Source organism: Camelus ferus, chromosome 13, assembly GCF_009834535.1.
Source record: "Camelus ferus isolate YT-003-E chromosome 13, BCGSAC_Cfer_1.0, whole genome shotgun sequence".
Lineage (NCBI taxonomy): Eukaryota > Metazoa > Chordata > Mammalia > Artiodactyla > Camelidae > Camelus > Camelus ferus.
In genome coordinates this window covers 9,351,164-9,373,361 of record NC_045708.1, presented here as the reverse complement: position 1 = coordinate 9,373,361, position 22,198 = coordinate 9,351,164, and the positions used below count along the sequence as shown (strand labels likewise).

At 45.2% G+C, this 22,198-nt stretch overlaps 1 protein-coding gene across 1 annotated transcript in view; it reads right to left on the bottom strand.

Annotated features, from left to right (window-relative positions):
* Positions 1-22,198, bottom strand: part of KAZN (kazrin, periplakin interacting protein) — a 992,786-nt gene that overhangs the window by 815,516 nt on the left and 155,072 nt on the right. The window lies entirely within an intron of this gene.

The window sequence follows — 22,198 nt, the reverse complement described above, 5'->3', positions numbered from 1 at the left end:
ATAGACATGGTGAGTGGGGTGGGGGTGGGGGTGCACCACCGCATGAGGCTAGAAGGCACCACAATGATGCAGGGCTTCAGACTCAGGGCGAGGTATGTGGATTTTGTTCTGTGTAGGATGAACAACCACGGAGGGAGGGTCGAAGCAAGAAAGTGACAGGATGTGATTTATACAATGTCCTAAAAACCCAGCTTAGGAAAAGGCACTGTTCACCTGTGTTGAAACAACTTCTCCAAAAGGTATAGTAGTGCCAACATCATACACACAAAACCTTCAGACAATCCACCAAATGAACAGTCACTCACTTCTAAGAAACAGTTAAAAAACACAATTTGAGGAGGTGGGGACAAAGCTGTCATTGTCATATGCAAAGAACTCAGCCTCAACTCCCTGCTCCCGACAACCTCTCTGCCTGGTGACACACGTAACAGAGAACCGCTTACAACGGTCCCATCCAAGTAAGATGGTGGTCTCATTACAGTTGAGCTAAATGCCTCTCCCAACCAATCACACATCCCTTCACTGGCTGTGTGTCCTATTTAAAAAACAAAACAGAACCAAAAATAAATAAATAAAATAATCTGACTCAGAGCCATCATGATATGGATCTGGCTTTTAATGACCCCAGCGAAAAAATCTTCAGAGCTGATGACACCAGCAACCACGCCCTGGTCCATGAAGGAGGTGCTTTCTCAGGCACATGTCTCAGGTTCACTCCTGCACAGGTGTGACGCTGGACTTGCCCTCCTGTGAGCTCTGTGAGATTCACGGAGCCGTGGAGCCGCCACATAGCAGGCGGCCTTTCAAGAATGTCTATTGCACACTAGGTTGTGCAGGTGGTCCCTTGTCTATAACAGTGACACAGGCTCATGAGCACCCCAGGGCTCAGGGCGCCGTCTGTTTCTTTTTGATTGATGCCCCAGTCCCCAGCATCCAGCACAGGCCCAATAAGTGAGCACACGGTGCTGAATAAACGATGCAAGAACTGGACCACAAGCAGGAAGGGCTTCCTGACCTCCCCCATGCAGAGACGGCTCAGAGCCTTCTATTTACACTTACTGAGAACCACGTGAAAGATGACCAAGCTACCGTCCAAGGATTTGGAAATACCATCAGCAGCAGACCCAGGAGTAACTACAAAGAAATAAATATTGCCCCTAGATGTGGGGAGAATTCTCCCTAAATGGGGGGTGGAAAGTAAAGTTTGAGTTAAAGATTCTGAAGTACAGCTCAAAAAGAAACTTTCTCTAAGAAAGAGCTGGAAGACAGGAAAGAATGTGTGACTTCCAGACACTTGGGCAAAGTCTTTGGCCATCAAAACCCAGGGATGCGGTGAGCGACAGGCAAAGCTTTGTCCTCCATCAGCACAGTGCCTTGTGTGGCCTTCACCCTCCGGACTCTCTATTCGGGCAACATCAGTGCCCAGTGCTTAGTTACCAAGAGCTTTCTACACGCCAGGCACAGGGCCAGGGGCTGAGATGCAGGGAAGAGTGTGGTGGCTCAGGAAAGACAGAGAGACAAAACCAAGGCTGAGGGATGGCAGAGACACAAGGGAGCCACCAGACCCCAGGCATCGGGGCAGCTCTGTCCCCACAACTTGGGCAGGGGATGGGAGTTGGCGAGAGATAATCTACCACACTCCCAGCAAAGTCTTTGCTCCTTAAAGTCGGGCCATCAAATCTTGAAACTGAGACAGATGACAAGGCACAGCACCAAAGGAGGCAGAGGTGTACAAACGGCTCCCCCGTCGTCCAGACGCGACGGGTTTGCCCTCACCACTGCATCGTCACAGAGCACCCCATGTGTTCCAGCTGCGCCCTCAGAGGCACAGGTGTGCTAGCGAGCACAGCGGGTCAAGAGCTTACATTCCAGCGAAGGGAAGTAGGAAACCAGTAAAGCACAAGATCACTCCAGACATAAAAAAAAAAAGGACAAAGAAGGAACCTTGCTGGCCTGCCTGGCTGGGGCAGATCTGCAACGGTGAGGTCGACACCAGCCTCGGGTCACAAGTCCATGGTCAGGCAAGGCAGAGCACGAAGCCTGGAGGATGTCAGGCTCAGGGATTCGTGCCAGAGGTTAGAATCTAGACAAAGAGTTGGGGCAACATGTATGAGGCTCCAGAAGCCACTCAGGTACCTGGGACTCCCAATGCATCTGCTCTACGAGGGTGGTGCAGGGCTGGGGATGTCCCACAGAGGTGCACATTCAAGGCGCCCTGGTTGGATGAATGCAGTCTCTAAGGGACGTGATTGGAGAACCCCTCTGTGTGAAAGAGAAAAAGGAACCCCTTCCTTCAGGTGTGGCAAACCCCCCAGAACCCCGACTTAGCAGGCAAGGCATGGGCTAGACTGCCATCCACATTTGCCCTCGTCTGGGGCCCCTGATGCAGAGGCCCTTGGCAGAGATATTGTTCCTCCTGCCCCCCCCCCCTTTATCTCCAGCATTCTGCCTGATGTCTGGCATGGAGCAGACCTCAGTGAATGTCTGTTTTGTGAGTGGACATCAGATAAACCCTTTGTCTCCCTGGCAGCGATGGCATACTTCATACTTTGAATGGAGGCAGACACCAGCTGAAGCCATTGGAACCCCCACACCTTTAGCACACTGTCTGGAGCACCGCTGTACAAAAGAAATGTAAGGCGAGTCATGTATATGGTTTACATTTTCTAGTCGCCTCATTAGAAGAGTGAAAGAAAAGCAGGTGAAATTAACTTTAATAATATATTTCATTTAACCAACATATCCCAAATATTATCATTTTCACATGCAATCAATATAAAAAGACACGAATAAGGTATTATCTATTCCTTTTCTCCTACTGAGTCTTTGAAACCCAAGGTGTATCTTACACTTGGAGCACAACTTGGACAAGTGCTCAGTGGCTCGTGGCTACCATATTGGAGAAGGCAGATCTAGGACCTATGATTTCAAGAGGGAAAAAAAATTTTGGAGACCTAGGGAAAAAACACTTATTCTAAATCATGCAAATAAAATGCCCTAAGAGAAATAGATCAACATGCGATACAGGTCGACAAGATTGAAAATTATCTGGATCCTAAGAACATCTGGCTTCTAGCATTACTGTAAGTCAAACTCATACACGCCCAGGAGAAGGCCGGGTGTACTGCAAGATTTCTTATGTCAACCAGTCAAATGCAACTCAGGTCTAAATTCTCTTAGAGTTAGCCTACAAAATTGCATTTGAAGTGGGATGTGGATGCATGTTAATATAGCTTATCTGATGTGGAATGCAGCCTCCAAAACCAAGAGTTTCTAAGGTCAGGAAAGATAGTAAACATTCCTGGAAACCATCCCTAAGCTCTTGCAAGCTTGGAGTCTGCAAGCAGAGAGAAATGGAATATCCGGCTGAAGCAGGGAGCTAAGGGCCAAGGAGCTAGACAAAAACCATCCTGCTGACTAAATGCATTTTTCAAAAAATCTCAAATTTGCATAGCAGCACTGATGCAATGAATAAGATTTGCTTTTTTTGTCCTGTCAAGCCACTTATTAATCATAACATATTATTGCTCTACTAGTTCAATATGTGGAGTGAAACACCAGGATCCAGCTGAGAACAGAACTGAAGAGAATGAAATTGGATGGCAAGAAAAGAGCAAAATTAACATAGGCTAAATTGAAAAGGGGGGGAGGGAAAAAACACTCCACCTCCTTAGAACAGATTTTCCCAGCTATCAGAAAAATAGAGGAGACTCAAACAAAAATTTTAGTGCAGCTACTACTTTTTGCTTCTGTCTTTTCGATAAAGAATGGCATTTTGAGAAGAAGGGCCTGAAGGTGAGGAATTCAGGCTGAACGGAATGGTGCCTCGGTCTTTGCCCATCACCCTTCCGATGTAGCTGCAAATGAGAGTAATTATCGTCAGGTTCTTGCCGGGCTGTGCAGGTAGGAAATCAAATTTATGTTCCAAGAAGAAATGGAAGAAAAATATCAGAGCGTAGAGAAAGGAGGATAAAGGTCAAAATCACTCTTGACATAACAGAAAGGACATTATGGATTTTAGCAGAGAATAAATGACAAGAAAGGAGTTAGGTTGTGAGTCCTGGGAGACAGCTGCTGAAACTTCAAAACAAGCTAAGGAACTGACAGAAGAAGAAGGTTTAAACACACATGTGCACATACACACACCCCTCAGATACACATCAAAGTCCTCAAAAAGTAGATCTACACTTGGCCGTGGTCAAAAGGAACTTCAGAAGAAGGGCCAGTTTTCACAGCATCGTAAGGATTGGAAATGGATCAATGCACCACTGCCAACGCTGGAGGCCACTAGCTCGCCCCTTCACAAAGCCCCACTGTCCCCACTGTCTGTCCTACAAAGAACAGACTAGGAACACCCAGGCAACTCTCATGACCTCACACTGGACTTGATGCTCCCCTTCAGTCCACTTCACTTTTAAAGCATCACTCAGGCATCTTTGGTACCCAGGCTCCCAGCACCTCTCAGCAAGCAGAGCAGCCTCTTTCCTACTATCAGATAGGACTGTGGTCCTCAACTGAAGACTAAAGGCCAAGAGTGATTCACAGATGCCGGCGTGGCCATCCTGCGTACATAGCTCAGCCTGAACGTTCCTCGTCCTGGCTGTGAGACATGCATACACACAACTTCTTAAATTCCTAGGGCATGGGTGGCGCCTGTCCAGCCGCGCTTGATAGAACTAGAAATACGTTGGGGTTGGCACATGCAAAGCTGTGTGTTCTCCTTCCTGCCAAAGACGGAAGATGATTGGCTGAATGGGAACAGGAAACCAGCTTTGCCAAAATGCATCTCAAATGGGACGTGCCTGCTTGGTGGTGTGCCAATGCCGGGCTGCAAAAAGAAGGGGAGAAAACAGGAAAGTCTGCATGATTCCCAGTCCTAAAGATAAAGGGTCACATCAGGGGAACAAGGGAGGATGGGGCGCACAGGGGGTCCATGCTGCCCCCTGGGAGATAGTCGGTTATTTTGGAAAGTGGAATGACCATCATTTAGAAATAGCCTGAATCAATCCACTAGAGAGCATTTGAAATGCGGCCCACGGCCTGCCTCCTGGGAAGGAGATGCGTGCAGGCATAACGCTATGCTCTGCAGCAGCACAGCCACTTCAAGACAGTTCAGGTGACAAGCATTGCTCGCTTGTCTGCTCCATGCCAGGTACTGCTATTAGGACCTGGGGACACAGCTGGAGCAGGACACAGCCCCATCCTTTGATTTGCTTATGGGGGAGACAGAGGAGTAAGGCAGGGAATCACACCATTCTACAGTAAGGACTGAGACAGCGGCAGATCCAGGAGCACTCTGGGCATGAGCCTCCCCCAGGCTTGGAGGGAGTGATGAGAAGGATTCTCAGAAACATGTGCCTGTCAAGCTGAGACCTGGAAGGTGAATAAGAGGCAGCCAGCTGAAGGAGCGGTGGGACCGGAGGAGGTCCAAGTCGGGAAAAACAGCAGAGGCCTGGGGGCCACAGCAAGCTTCTGGAGCTCTGTGGTCAAATGGCTGGGATGCAGGTGACTGGAGAAAGAGGCAGGAGCTGCAGTCACAGGTCTTAAAGGGTCATGGATGTCTGGCTAAGAAACTTGGACTTCATCTTGAGGACCATAGGGGACTGCAGATGTATTTTTAGCAGGGGGAGACCCTTGGTCAACTATGTGTTCCAGAATGAAGTTTCTGGCTGCAACGTGGAGGACAACTTGGAATTTGGTCAAATACAGACAGACTCAGAAATGTAGCAGAGACAGGGTCTTAGAAATCGTGCCCAACGCCCTTGTTTCATACGTAGGGAAGCTAAGGCCCAGAAAGAGAAATGACTTGCTCAGGAACATGAAGTGAGTGAGTGAAAGCAGGCCAGGTAGGTTCCTTGGACTCAGGTGAGCAGGCTACATGTACAGAGTTGAGGAGTTACCGTGTTCCCTTTCCCAGATGGAAAGTCACCAAGAGGCTCGGTTTCTTTGGGGCACGCAGCACAGCATGCACAGCTCACGAATTGACGTGCTTTGATCTGGCTTAGCAAGGGCTTCCACCAATACTATTTCACAGGATCTCCGCCCCACTCATTGTAAGCAGCCTCATCTCTGCAGTTCACAGTCCTGAATGACTTGAGAAATCACCCAAACAGGCCTTGAGCAGAAGCCCGTCTGAGATCTGCGGCAATGATACTGGGACCACACGCCAGATCTCCTTCTTCGAGCACCCTCACCCCTATGTCCTTCCAGTGTGTTCATCTCAGCCATTGTCCCACCCATCAGTATGGGTCTGCATAGGGCTGGGGAAGGAGCTATTTATTTAGTTCTTCTTGCAATAAAGAGGGATCTTGATGTAAGAAAACAAAGCAGGCAGAAAAGATCTTGGGCTAATGGGAAATGATTGAACAGCTCTGACAATAGCTGGTTCTGTCTGCCTGCTCACTGCTCTCCTTCCACACCAGTTCCAAGGGCTGAATTAAGGCTGTCGGGGTGGGATGGGGGTGTCACTGATCTGAGAAAGTCTCTGAGATTCAGGAAATACCAGCCCTCTCACCTTGGCTCCAAATGGACCTGGGGTGAAAAACCTCCAAAGATGACAAGCCAGCCTGCAATCTGTGCCTCTGAGAACATGTAGGGAGAAAGAGATGACAAGAGTTTGAAGGGAAGGAGGGAGGGAAGGAGAGATAGTTGAGTGTATTACCGGAAAGCAGAGGAAGAAGGATTGATTCTGCCTGCACTGATCCCACCAATGTTAGTCAAACACAGACACACAGGCAGAGGTTGCAAGAGCCCCATTTTAGGGCTTCCAGGGAAAACTTCCTATCACCAAATGTGCCCCCCACACCTTCTGGGGTCCCACCAAACGAAGACTCACTTAGGTTAAACCACTTAGCCAAACTGAAAATTCCTCTCCAAGAATAATGGGAGTCATCCATCATCAAACTTCAGTGGAGATTAACTGAAAATCAGTTTTACTCTAAGGATTGACCCCACTGCAAATCGGGATTTTGGACCCATGGAAATGGACCCATGGAGATGCACCCCTGAAGGGAGGCTCTGGGAGGTTAAAAGATGCAGCCCTCGAAGGCAGGGAAGGGGAAGGCAGGCAGGATGGCTGGCTGTAGGCAGGTTGAGCACAGGGGTGTGGCTCATTCCAGAGGGAACATATTAAGCAGCCCTTTGCGGACACAGGCTAGCATTCCTGGAGAGGAGTGTAACAAGATTTGGCTGAGCCCCTGCCTCCCATCACAGCTGTTAAATCCATTTTCTACAGCCGCCTGGGGGTTGCAGAGACAACATCCCTCTGTTTGCTCTGAAAACAATGGAAAGGAAAGGAAGCTTGGGCCGGAATTGTGTTTGGTTTTGTCTGGAGGCTTGGAGAATCCTCAGAAACTCCTCAGATATGCAAATCAAGTGAGTTTAGGTATTTTCTGCCTGGACTGCCCTTTCTGGTTTCATTCATGGCGGGATAAGGAATTCAGTGTTGAGCATTCTTCCTCTAATTTTCCAGTCATCTATTGTTCTTCTCTCCAAAATGTTATGTGGCTGTGTCATAGTGCCTAAACCAATCTCAAATATTTTATGCCAAAGAACTGCTGCAAAAGCGTGTGGCGGGGGGGGGTGAGGGATGAGCGGTGGCGAGATGGAGGAAAGAGGTCATTTATTAGGTTAAAAGTATCTTTCCCATCACTTCAAATCCAACCCTGATGTCCATTTCTCACAAGCTCCCAGGAGCTATCGCTTATCTGGCATTCCCGAAGAGACTCTTCCACCAGAAGCGGACATTAACAAGCATCCCTGGCACCTGAGAGTTTTCAAAGACATTCAAATATCTTAATTCAATTGATCTTAAGAGCAATCCTTTGAGGCACCAAGTCATGGAACCCTATCTGACGGTCTTAATGGGAAAAGGTAGGGAACCGGTGGTGGATCAGACTGGGAAAGCCAAGCAGATGCTTGCCTCCTTGACTGTGTTCCATTTGGTCACTGTTGGACAGAGGTTCCCAGATGAAGCCATTCTTCAAAAACCAGTGGGTCTAAGGGATGGTGTTCAGGCAAGGTGTGGATGTGACCCAGAAACACAGGGTTCCCAGGGCAAGCAAGGCTCAGGAATGCCTGGGTCAGAAACCAGACAACCAGAAGGAAGAGAACACAACTAAGCTCCCTTTCCACCCCAGGGCCTTTGCATGTGGTGTTTCCGCTGTATAGAACGTGCTCTCTCTGCCCCCAGTAGCTCACACTCCAATCCTTGGCCAAGTGGATGCCCTCTCCAACCACTTCCCAGCCTCCACCCCCAGGATAGGTTGGTTCCTTTTGCTGCACACACACAAGAAACTCTAGTCCTTGCTTCACACTGCCTCTTTTGGTTTGTAACTATGAGCTCATTCATGTGGCTATTTGAATTATGTCCTTCTCTCGCTACCAGCCTGACCCTCCTGGACGGCAAGGGTCTGTGCCTCCTGCTTAGCACAGAACTGGGCAAGTAGCAGATGCTGAAAAGCACCGTTGAGCGTAATGCATCACACGAGACACAGAGTGACGACACTATCAGAGTTCCAACAAGACCACTCTGCACAGAAAAGGGAGACACCCAATTCATTTTTCTAGTGATATCCCACCTCAAGCCACAAAGAACCGAAGGGACTTAAAAAAAAAAAATACAACTGCCAAAAAAAAAGAAAAAAGAGAGATAGAACAAATAGCTTCAGGAATGAGGGCCAAAGGAAACTGATTTAGATAAATAGTTAAAATGCATTAGGAATAAAATGAAACCACTCAACAAACACAAAACAAATGGCTTACTCCTTCAAGAGGGAAAAATAAAGCAGTTACCTGCTCTGAAAAAAATGGCAAAGGGGACACATTCCTGGACAAACACCCTCTAAATAGAACAGTCACGAGATTAACATTAAATGGCTTTTATAAACGGTTATAAAGGTGGTATGTGGTGGAAATAACACGAGATTTCTGACATGATGTAAATTACACGAGATTCTCTGTTGGGACACCTGGGGTTCAAGTTCTAGGTTGGCCACTGCAGAGCCCAGGCCCTGGGTGAGTCACTCATGATCCTGAGGCTCCTCCTTCCTTTCCAGCTCTGCGGTTCTGTTCTGCAGCAACAGCCAAGAGCAGGGAGATGCCCTCTCACCACCTTTTCTAAACCAGATGGCAGAAAACCTTTTTTTTTTACCCCATCAACGAACCCACTCGTGTGTCAAAATGTTCCTCAGGAAGGTTTTCAGGAGCAAAGTGGATAACTGCTTACCTAAGGCAAATCATTCCCCTCAGCAGGAAAAAAGGCTGTTTGCACAGTTTGTGCGGGCAGAGCCAAGAGTAGAAGACAGACCCACCCAGCCCCCGGGAGATGTGCAGGATCCAACGGAGAGGAGCAGGGCCACGCGGTGCAGAGATGACGAGCTGCCTCTTGCACCAGCTCCAGGGAGCTACACCCTGTCTTGCAAGTAGAACCCGCCCTCCCCCGGCATAATAACATCAAGATGTCGCAGTCAGTGAAGACCTAGTCTCTCCTCTAATCCCCATAACCCTATATGGGCAGTCCTGCAAAACCTACAGCAATAAGGTTGTCTTTGTTTTCCCATAAAGTAGAGAGATTTTTCCCTACATTTGGAAAGCATTAACACAAAGAGATTATCTGTGTTAACGTCCAGGTAGTCGGATGTGGTCGGCGGAATCATAGATCCCCCAAAGTGCCTACATCCTCGTCCCTAGTCCCTGTGAAGATGTTAGGTTACTTGGCAAGGGGAAATTAAAGTTGCAGGTGGAATAAAGGTTGCTAACCAGTTGACCTTAAGGAGAGTAGTCCAGATTGTCCAGCTGGGCCCAACGTAATCATAAGGGTCTTTAAAAGTGGAAGAGAGTGAGCAAGAGGCAGAGGGGGATGTGACTATGGAAGAGGCTGGAGCGATGTGATCTGAGGAGGATTCTCCTGCTGCCGCTGCCTTTGAAGATGGAGCAAAGGGGCCTCTGGAAGCTGGAAACAGCAAAGAAACGGATGCTGCCCCGAACCTACAGAAATGAGCTGCAGCACCTTGATTTTAGCCCCGTGAGACCTGGGTCAGACTTCTGACCTACAGAACTGTAAGATCATAAATCTGTTTTACTTAAATTGATAAACTTGTAGCAATCTATTACAGCAGCTGTTATGAACTGAACCGTGTGCCCAGAACATGACTGTATTTGGAGCTACAATCTTCAAAGAGGTAGAAGGAGGTTGTTGGGGTGAACCGTAATCCAGTAGGACCGGCGTCCTTATGAGGAGGCTGGGACAGACACCCAGCAGGGAAGGCCATGTGAAGACACAAGGAGAAGACAGCCGTCCACAAGCCAAGGATAGAGCCTCAGAATGAAACCACCCCTGCTGGCACCTTGATCTCAGACTTCTAGCCTCCAGAATTGGGAGACAGTATGTGTCTGTGGTTTAAGCTGATCAGCCTCGGGTAGCTGGTTACAGCAGCTGTAGGAAGCTAATCCATGGGGATGCCCAGAACTCACCTCAGAGGACCCCCAGGGCGCCTAGATGGGGGACTCTAATCCTAAAATGCCAACACGGTGCGGCAGCTTGGGTGAACACTGTTGCCACTGGACAAAGGACATCAGCTGTAGTTTGCAAACCAGAAGACTCACAGGCGGATGCTCAGAAAGCAGGAAGTGGGGTCACCCATTTTCTCCTGGGGTCTCTCAGAGACTGAGTTAACACGGATCCTCAATTCTTCTTATTCCTCTGAGCAGCACCGGGAGGCCTTGTGGGCAGATAATTACATCCGGGCACTGAGTGTGTCTTCTCTGGGACCCTGGATTTTGTGCTGTTGAAAGTTCGCTTTGGGTCTAGCTGGTCTGTTTCTCCTTGACTTACTTGTTACAGTCCCATGAAATAATGTCCCTCCTGTATGATGTCAGGACCTCACTCACTGAAGTTGGTAAGAATTCAGCTCCATCCTTTTTTATCTTAGGTTAAAAATATCAAACTGAGACAGGAGGGAAGGGGGCAGAACACAGCCATTCAAAGAATGACACAGCAATTAACACCAAACTGGGGGAAGATTCAACTCCCAGTAGACCCTGAGGCTCAAGGTGGCAGGAGAGTTGACTTCTAGGAGACCTTGAGCTTCATTATACAATCATTGTAATATTAACAAGGTAAATGGCACTCTCACAGGCCCCATGGCAGCTCCTAGGCTGACCATAAAAGGTCAAAGAGTGGGCAGTGGCCCAATTCCTGGGAATCCCAGCCCCTTCCCCAGGGTAGTTGGAATGGCCCTCCCACTTGTTGGCATGTGAAGCTACCAAGCCCATGAAAACTGGCAACACCAAGCCTCGCGGCCTCACTGGCTGCCTCGTCTTCAGAAACAGCCCACACTCCGTCTGTGGAGTGTGTACCTACTTTTACTTTAACCTTGGCACCGACCCCCGACACCTTGTGGCCTTTCTCCGGCCTTCTGAAACAGCCTGCACTCTATGCAGTATGGATCTCTAAATAAATCTACCTTTACTCAGCTGCGGCTCGCTCTTGAATTCTTTCCTGCGCGAAGCCAAGGACCCACACTTGGTGAGGCACATACATCCCAGGCTTGGGACACGGCCCTCCTCTGGCCCCACATTCATTTTTTTTCCTGTATCAAAACAACCTTCCTAGTTTGGAAGTTTTGAGGACTGATGGGAGACAGATCTTTGCCTGCGATGATTATTAATCAAGAGTGTTCTGGCTAACTCAGCTAGCTGAGCTGAGGTTTACCTCTGCCCTATCTAGGAGAAAAGGTTTTGCTAAGCAAACACAACGTGTCAACAGTATCGCAAGGAGCATGTTTAACCTGCTCGAGAGAACAAACTGGCTTCAAGTAATTTAGCCGCATTCATTTGCATCCCAACACTTAATCTGCCTTTATAACTGGGTTTATTTATATATTAAAGGCAACTCACCCAAAAAATTATTTTTAAATTTTCTGATTGAACAATGTATGTCTACTGGGGAGGAAGAATAGACAACAGCAACGCCTAAAGAAGAAACCAGAAATCACAATCCTGTCACTTGGGAGTAACTACTGTTCACATTCTTTCCCCACCTTCCCCTCCAATCCCTACTTACGTCCGCACCCTCACCAGCTTTTAATAGGCTTTGGGGTCAGATTAACCTGGATTCTAGTCCTGACTTCACCACCTGCGTGCTGTATCACCTTGCCCAAGACAGTCTATCTCAAATTTTTCATCCGCAAAAGAGGATAAAAACAGGATTCATGTGCCATGATTCAAAGAGATGATTGATGCTATTCTCCCAGTGCAGTGATTTGCACATAATAAACACGTAATAAACAACGGGAGGGTTATGAGCTGTGGAGAAAAGGAGAAAAGGGTTAACATAGCAGGTGTGACTCCTATTCTTGAAAGTCCTGCTCTCAGCTAGTATCTAGGAGCTTAAATTTGCAGAGAATTCCAAAACTTCTGATATAAGAGTGGATCCCTGTGCTTAAACTGTTTGTGCAAACAGTATGGTTTAGGCTGAACACCTGCCTTCCTTCTGGGAGTCTGGAATCCGAGTACTGGCAGGGGGGTGCCTACGTGAACAGGCCCCTGTAAAAATCCCAGGGCACTGAGTCTCTAACGAGCTTTCCTGGGGGGGGAGCATTTCATACGCATTGTCACAGCTCAGTGCTGGGGAGTTAAGTGTGTCCTGCGGGGCTCCACTGGGGCAGAACTCTTGGAAGCTTGTGCCCAGCTTCCTCCAGACTCCACCCCATGAACCCTTCTCCTGTGCTGATTTTGCTTTGGGTCCTTTTGTTGTAATAAATCATAGCAATGAGTATATGACTATATGCTGGGTCCCGTGAGCCCTCCTGGCAAACCAGCGCCCCTGGGGATGGTCTTGGGGACATCCCAACACGTGAGCCTCTCTCTGGAGTCAGGCTGCTGGGTTCCAACCCCAGTTCTACTACCTGTTGACTCTGTATCATTCAGGTTCCTGGCAGGACTCAGACAGCCACTGTGCAGCTGGCTGGCACTCTCCAGAATCATAAAACCCCCACCCCTGGGCTCTCTGTGTGCCTGGAGCCATTGACACCTTAATTCCCACTCCTCACTGCAGGACCACTCCGCATACTTGTATTTCTGCAGGTTAAAAAACATCTCTTGATGTGTGTTTACCCTAACAAAACTCATCGCCCCAGGGCAGACCCCATCTCACAAACCCTGGGAGACAGGGCTCACATCCCACCCTCACCAGAGTTGTAAATCCCACTGTTCAGAACAGTCCCTGGCAGATCTTACAACCAATCAGATACCTGTGCGTGAACTGATCGTGCAGCCCCTACTCCTTGTGTTCACAGCCCCTTCCACCCAATAAAAGACCCTGCACATCCCCACCCCCACCCCGGGCCCACACAGGCACCTCTCAGTCTGTGTTTCCTGCTGTTGTCTGTAGCAGCCTATTAAACTTTCCTAAACTTTCCTTGGCCTCTGCTAAATTCTTTTACCAACCTGTGTCACTGGGCCACCACCCCATTATGTCCCACAACAGCCACCTCAAGCAGGGGATTTTAAGAGCCTTTAATAAAAGGCTGTCTATTAATATGTGGGCAGGGTCTAAGAAAACCCATCTGGAACAGTGCAGTATCCTGAGGCTGGTTGTGGGGGCCGGTTGTTAGCAACTGGTGAAACGGTGGGGGTCAGGAGCAGTGGTGGTTATTACTAATACTATGTTGGCTGTACATGTGGGTTTCATGTGATTATTCCCATTACTTTAGAGCCAACTCCAAATAATAGTTCATTCTGGAAAGAGAGAAAAGAGGAGAGTGTGGGGGAAGAAAGGCAGGAAGGAAGAAGGGAAAGAAGATCGAATGCTTGGCTTTTCCAAATTTGATTCTTCTACCAGCTGATTCTTACACAAGTGTTTCCAGAATCTAACACACAAGGGCCATCCTGAGATGAAAGCTCTAGTTGGCCAGCAAAGGGCCCTGACTTTCCCTGTATTCACCTCCACTCGTCAAACCTCACGTGGGGCATTTCATGCCACCTTTCTGGGAGAGCTGTCACTGGGAGGCTGCCCAATCAAATGCCAAGTGGACCCCTCCCTCTCTCTCACCCCCAAGACTTGTAATAGAAAAGAACAAACCCGACTCCATGTTAGATCTGTTCCTTTAGCTTTGACCACTGTGCCCTATTTTCTACACTTAGTTTTGCTAGCTCTGCACTCAGATAAAGATAACAAGTTGCAGAATAGAGAATAACATTTGTTTCATTGGAGGTTTTGCAGGAGCACCATGACCTGGCCCACGTGGACAGCTGCAGGAAAAAAGAATTCCTACACCAAGAAGTTTGCAGCAAGCAACCACACCCCCTCCTCTGTTTTTCTCTTTTTTTTTTTTTTTTTTTTTTTGTATAAAAGGAGCCTGTATTCTGACTAGAGCGGGATGGTTCTCCAAGACATTAGTCTGCCGTCCTCTCGGTCTGCCGGCTTTCCAGATAAAGTCACTATTCCTTGCCCCAACACCTCCCGATTTATTGGCCTGTCATGCGGCGAGCAGAACGAGTTTGGACTCGGTAACAGACTGGGCCCAGAACCCACACCCTGAACCCCACCTTAAGAGAAGATTGGAAATGCCCCTACGTGCAGGGCCAATGGGCAGATATGAAATTGTCCCCTCACTTGCCCTTCAAATACCACGTATGTGGCATGACCATCCGGCATGCAATACTTCATAAACCCTGCTCCCCCTCCCTCCCACTGCACCCCTATTCACACCCCAGAGAGGATGGAAGCAGAAGGTAAATACAAGAGACTACACACTAAAGTAAATCAAGGATAGGCCTTGGGTAATGAGACAGCTAGACAGCCCCAGGGAAGCTCCGCAGTGTCCATAAGGCATAAGATGTTTGTAAGAATTTAAAGACACAGTCCGCATAGAGCTGCGAGAGGGGAGGCCAAATGGCCCCAACCCTAGAGCGATAATGAAGGAGCCAGTCAGGTAAAGGAGAGAGAAAGGGTAATAGATTTGGGCAGGCGATGCTGGAGGGCATTTTAAAGGGAAGCCAGAGGCAGAAACAAGTGGAGGATAGAGCCAGTTCCTCAAACTCCCAGGTGGCCCACAGCAACCTGTTTCCTTGTGGTCATTTACATAACATTGCAATTGTCACTGCTGTTTGCCTTCTACTGCAAAGGGAGACCCAGCATCAAAGGAACAGACTATAACTGCAGAGTTTAATTCAATCCTCACTAACCACTGGCAAAATAAAACCCACTTAATCACCTACTTAACTTGAACATGGAGTAAAAAGCCCTATTTTGTTTGGAAGTGGAGTTTAAAAGGGCAGATGATTTCTAGCTAGCCTCACCCACCCCACCCCCCACCCTCACAGCCACAGGACTGGTCTGCATCAGTGGACACCAAGATGCTGAAATTTCAGAAGAGACTGCAGTCAGAAGGGGATACACAAGCCTTACAGGTAAGACAGGAAGAGTCAGGAGCTCCAGCTCTGTGCTGGCTAGGAGGCTTAGGGCAAGTTAAGACCTTTGGGCCTCAGTTTCCTCATCTGTAAAATGGGAATAATAAAAAAAATCCAACTTATATAAGATTGTGGTGACGGTTAAATGAGACAATATATGTAAAATTCTCCAAATGTCTTCACATATTTAGTAAATGCTTTATTATCATACAAACCACTGTGCCCTAAAGACAGCATTTTTATGTAGAAGGAGATATAAGGAAGATAAGTTCTCAGCTCACCTGAGGAACTGATTTAACTTCTCTGCTTGAATTTACTGACAGCTTCAAATAGCTTAACTGTACTTTTCAGAATGTTAACTCAAATTGCTGACCAAGACAAATACATCTAAAAGCCAGATTTAGCCAACGGACTGGATATGAAAGGCAGTGAGGCATTCCATAATCCAAGTTGAATTCACAAAACAAAGAGTAAATCTGATCTTCACTGGAGAAAGTTCCCTTGCGGTTAACATACATACGTTACTCTGTAACTAGGGGCTGTTGCTTACTTCTGCTGCTGTCTGCACGACATCAATGTCTTTCTGGTAGGGAGAAATCCTTTGAACTTTGACAGAAGAGTCTGCATAAACCGTGCTGCATGGCTTCCAAGGCTGGCTCGTGAGAGATCACGAAGCTTCTGTTTATTCGTCTGAGGCTGCCATGTAGTGAGGAACCCCAAGCCACATGAGCAAGCTGTGGATCAGAATATGCCACTCCGAAACATACCACTTCAAAGACAACTGGGAGACAGTAGATGCTCGCCCCCACCCCAAAAAAAAGAAAGGAAAAGAAAAAAAACTCTCTGCCTCCCCAATTCTCATAACAACAAGCTCAGACTCAATCACTGGGGACAACTCTTTGCCCAGAGACAGCACTGAGAGGAACCTGCACAACAGACCTTCTAAAACTGCCCTTCTGTTCCATTAGTTTCCCCATATATTTACCTTCCCAGTTTGCAGCCCTTTCTCCTTCGTCTCACCACTTCTTTACAAATTCACTGTTCTATAAGATGCTATATAAGCCCCATGTTCTAACCTACCCCTTTGAGTTACTCAGCACTGAGTTTCTCCCACGTGTCTGCACACTATGCGTGTTAATCAGCTCTTGTTTTCCCCTTGTCGCTCTGTCCCTTGTCAGTTTAATTTTCAAGGCCCCCAGCCACTGAACTCATTTTAGGAGGGTGCAGGGGAAAAGTTCGTCCTCCCTTACAAGGCCACGTGCAGGTGTTCCAGCCCCTTCTGGTGAGGCTGACAGCCCCACCTGAACCCAGCCTTTGCGTTATTCTCAAAGCCCAGGGGACAGATAAGTGAATGCAGAAGCCTCCAGATGATTCCAGCCCCCTGCCGCCCAACTACTGAGTCCACCCCAGCCTCTCAAGTCTCCCGACCCCGAGGCCACAGACATTGTGGAGAAGAAGGAAGTACTAGGTCCTACATAAATTCCTGATCTACAGAATCCATGCACTTAATAAAATGGGGTTTTCTTATACCACTATGTTCCAGATGGTTTGTTACAAAGCATCAGATAGCTGAAACAGTAGGGTGACACCCTTAGAACATATAGCTGTTAGGAATTCAATTACACAGGCTCAGAAAGAAAAAAGTGAAAAAGAAATCCTATTTAAATACATAGAGCAGGTGACCCCACTCAACAGCCACTGCATTCATAGAGCACGTGCCTACATAAGTAAGAATGAGCTGGGGGATGTGATCCAACTTCAGTGGTTCTCAGACAGGGCAAGTACTGCCCCCTAGGAGGCAGTGAGAAATATTCAGAAGACTATTTCATTGTGCAATGAAGTGAATGGTGATGGTAAACAACCAGGGCAGTGAGGGAGGGATGCTAAATCTTACACAGTGCCACACAACATCAGCCGTCCTGACCTAAGTGTTTAGATGCTCCTGCTGGGAGCCTGCTCTCAGCTTCACAGAGCCTGCCATGGTGTGAGCATCTTAAAGAGACATACTTCTTTTTGCTTGAACGGTGTAGCCCCTAACTGCAAGCTGTCATCTTCATCTGGTCCTTGAAGAGAATAATCTTCTCCAACACAAGAGGAAACAATACTAAGCTGCATTTGACATTAAAGACGGACTGACTGACTCCAAAGCAGCTCTTTCCTAAGGGGTTTTAGAAATAAATTTTGACTGCATCCAAGTGTCACCTTGCTCACTGACTTGTCTAGAACCTCCTTGTCCTAGAAGGAAATATAAAAATTCCATAAATACAAATCCATAGGAATATATAGATTTTTGTGGGATTTGCTTTTAAATTATAAACGGCATGATTAGTCATATTATTCCTAAATGTTTTAAAATTTAACGATACTGTTTTGGAGATTTTGCATTAGAAACAGAATCAGCCAACATAGGAGTTCACTGTCCAGGACTTCTGAGGAGAGGGAGATGGCCTTGGGTCCAGGTGGTCATGAAGACCCAAACTGAATCCAAACGCTGGGAAGGACTGAGTTTCCTGGAGAGGAGGAGGAAGAGAATTCTGGATGGGTGGTGACTGGGATGGGGCATAGGAACAAACGGCAAGGGAGAGGATGCAGAGGCAGGCCAGAGGGAGATGGCGCAACATGAAGAAGGGGAATAGCAGAAATGCACGTGGGATGTCGGGAGGCAGATGCAGCCATGGTTTCCATCTTGCTAACAGAGGGTAGGAAAGGAAGAAAAAACAGCACAGGGCTAGGCTGAAACCCAGGCAAGTTGTTGCATTATAAAGAACATAGCAACATAGCCAATACTGAAAAATAAAATGTAACTAGCTCAGAGACATACCTGAAAAAGATTATTCCATAAATGGCATCTTTATTGATTTTAATAGCACAGAAAAATGAATTTCACAAAGTACATTACACAACACTTACTTGTAAATCAATGCAATAATTGTAGGAATATGTCGGACGACTACTCAACCAGGAGACACAAAATTGAGGGGAGAAAACAGAGAACAAGAACCATGTTTTCAGTGCAAATAGGTGGTTATACTATTGTAAACTCTTTTTAAACAATAAGCTACGTGTATACCTACATACAGATTTCTTGTAAATTTAAAAAACTAAATTATCACAAGAATTAACCACGATAAATGATGATGATGGTAACAATAGTAATTGTAACCATCGCAAAAGAATACAGTGTGTTTCCATAACGCTTTTAAAGTATTTTGACCCTGCCAATGTGCTTTCATGGTAACCCCGCAAGGTACAGCAGGGCAGAAACTGTGCATTTTTCTGATCACCTAAGTATCACACAAAGCTAATATGAATTACAGCAGATTCTCACCTGGGGCCTAGACAGTCCTCCAAGGTCCACAGGGGAGATTCAGATTATTCCGTACTTTTTAATTTGCATGCTAATGTGTATGTATGACCATGTGCATATTTTAGTGAAGGTGGTCCACAGAGTGTCTATTGAATCCATAACCCCTCCCAAAAGAACTGCTGAAAGAGAAAAAAAAAGATATAAGTTTAACATTAACAAAATGTTTTGACATTAACAAAATGCTTTGACATTTTAAAAAATGTTATAGTGAGATACGTAATAATTGATGCCTTTTACCTGTAGCTACATAGATACATGCAAATAAAGTAATAGCCATGACTTCTACTCCTGGCTATAATGGAGTACCCAAGGCAAGTTTTATATCTGACAATTATAAACTGAAAAAAAAATATTTATATATATATGTGTATATGTACGTACGTACACACACACACACACACACACACACACACACACATATTCTAACACTGGACAACAAGCAGCATAGGAGAATTACCCTCAAAAGAAGAGAAACAAAGTAAGCCTTACAATTTCCTTAGCTTACTTCCTGGAGAAAGTTTCTAGACTAGAATCCAGTGAGGGGAAACCAAACAGAGCCTGGTGGTCCCACCGGGCTGAAGAAACAGTTTGGAGTTTGAGGAGGTCAAGGTGACTGGGATTTGCATGGCAAAATACTAAAGAAGGGGGAACTGTACAGGCAGAAAGTTCTAAAAATTTGTAGTTGGTTCCCTGGAGTCTTTGGCTGAGTATTGATCCGTGCACATATTGAGGCCAAGAAAGAACAACCAGAAAGGAGTTGATAAAACAATGCACTGTGCGTACACAGAGCTGGAAATAATCAGCAAGTGCGGAAATACGGGGCATTGGATGGAATTTCTGGGTAGGTACTGCCTCAGCAGTCGAGGCAAATTAGCCCTGATTAAAGGTTGCTCTGGACCAACACTAACTTGGGTTTAAAGTCAACAATCTCAAAAGAATCAAACTGATTTCAATAACTTGAGTGTGTTCCAAGACAATATCCAACAAAAATCGAAGAGCTACAAAAAAATTCAGCAGCTGACGATATAATATTCACAATGTCAGACATCCAATCAAACATTATGAAGAATGAAAAGAAATGGGTAAGTACAATTCGCAACCAGAAGAAAACTCAATGAATCTAAACAGATCTAGAAATGACAGAGATGACAGAATTAACAAACATGGAACACTGAAATAGTTACTATAAATATACTCTGTATGTCCAAAAAGGTAGAGGAAAAACATAAGAGAGAAATGGAAGCTGTGAATAAAAATTAAATCAAACTTCTAGAGATGAAAAACACAAACTCAGAGATGGAAAATATACTAGATAGGATTGACAGATGAGATACTGCTGAACAAAATATTAATAAACCTGAAGACATATCAATAGAAACATTCCAAATGAAGCAGAGACTAACCCCTTCCCCAAAAAAATTAAGAAATGGACAGTGCTTCAGTGAACTGTAGAACAATTTTAGCTTGTGGCTAACACACATGCAAAAGTCCCAGGAAAGCTGCAAGCAGGCAAATACTTAAATAAATAATGGCCAAATTTTTCTAGTTTTGATGGAAACTATAAACCCAACGACCTGAACAAACTCCAAGCAAAATAATAATAACAGAAAACTAGTGATAAAGATAAAATTTTAAGTGACCAGAGAAAAAAGACATATTATGTATAGAGGACCAAAGATAATAATACAACCATCTTTTCATCACTGACTATGCAAGCTAGGAAACAATGTAGTGATGTCTTTAAAGCACAAAGGGAAGAAACCTCTAACCCAAGAATTCTGGAGAGAACCAAATTATCTTAAAAAATAGTAATAATGGTGGGAAAAGGTTTCTTTCCAGAGAAACAAATGCTGAGAGAATTTATCACCAATATACCCGCATAATGAGAAACATTTAGAAAGGTTTTCATGTGGCCAGAGAGAAAATAAGGCTAGATGGAAATTAGGACCTACAATAAAGTATAGAGAGCACCAGAAACCATAAATATGAAGGTAAACACAGAAGGCATTTTTTCTCACTTTTACAAATCTTTTTAAAAGATAATTGGCTATTTAAAGCATAAACAACAATAATGTGTTGTGGAGTTTCGACCATATACAAAGTAAAACAAATAACAAAAATATCTCAAGTCATAGAAAGGAAGAGATGAAAGTATACTGTTGCAAGGTTCTTGTGATAGAGTATTACTTGAAAGGGCACTGAGATATATTAAAGATATATATACATATATATTGCAAGCGCAGAGTAACTATTTTTAAAGGACAATAGTGAATAGCTAATATGTTAAAGATAACACGGAATCATAAAAATAATTAATCGAAAAAAACTGGAAAAAGAAGGTAAAATGATTGAAGATCAGATATGAAATGAGTAACAAAATAGTATATCTGAATACAACAATATTGGTACTTATATGAAAGTGGTCTAAACACCTCAATTAAAAGACATAGAGTGTCAGACTGAATAAAAAGGAAGACCCAGCCATATTCTATGAAAGCCCCATTTAAAATATAAAGACAGAAAAATAAAATCAAAATTGAAAGGTAGAAAAAGATATAGCATGTGACCACTAATAAAAACAATGCTGTGATGGTATATGTTTATATCCTTCAAAGTAAATTTCAGAACAAGGAATATTAACCAAGGAAAAAGAAGGACATTACATAATGTTAATGTGGTCAATTCATCAAGAGGACAAAAAGATACTTAATGGTATGAACCTAATAACAGAACATCAAAGTATATGAATCAATAAATGATAGACCTAAATGAAGAAACAGACAAAATCCACAATTGCCGTTAGAGATTTCAACAGCCTTCCCCCAACAATGAATGAAAAAGGGACACAGATAATCGGTAAAGACATAGAAGACATGAACAACACTATCGACCAACTTGACCAAAATGGCGTTTATAGATCACTCCACTCAACAATAAAACACAAATTCTTTTAAGTGCACATGGAATACTTATCAAGACAGACCATATTCTGGACCATAAAACGACCCTCAACAAATTTATAAGAACTTAAATCATGCAAAGTATATTCTCTAAACACAACAGAATCCAACACAGTTCTAAATAACCCATTGGTCAAAGAAGAAATAACAACAGAAACTAGAGGCGGAGGGTATAGCTCAAATGGTAGAGAACATGCTTAATATGCAGGAGGTCCTGGATTCAATCCCCAGTACCTCCTGTAAAAATAAATAAACCTAGTTACCTCCCCTGCAAAATAGAAAATAAAATGAAATAAAAAAGAAACTAGAAAATATTTTGAATTGAGTGAAAAATGAAAACACAATACATCCAAATTTGTGAGATTCTTTTGATATTTTATACTTGACATTTTCCTTTTACTTTACAGGAGAAGTGAAGTATAAGATGCTATTATATTTATGCATATAAATGTATCGT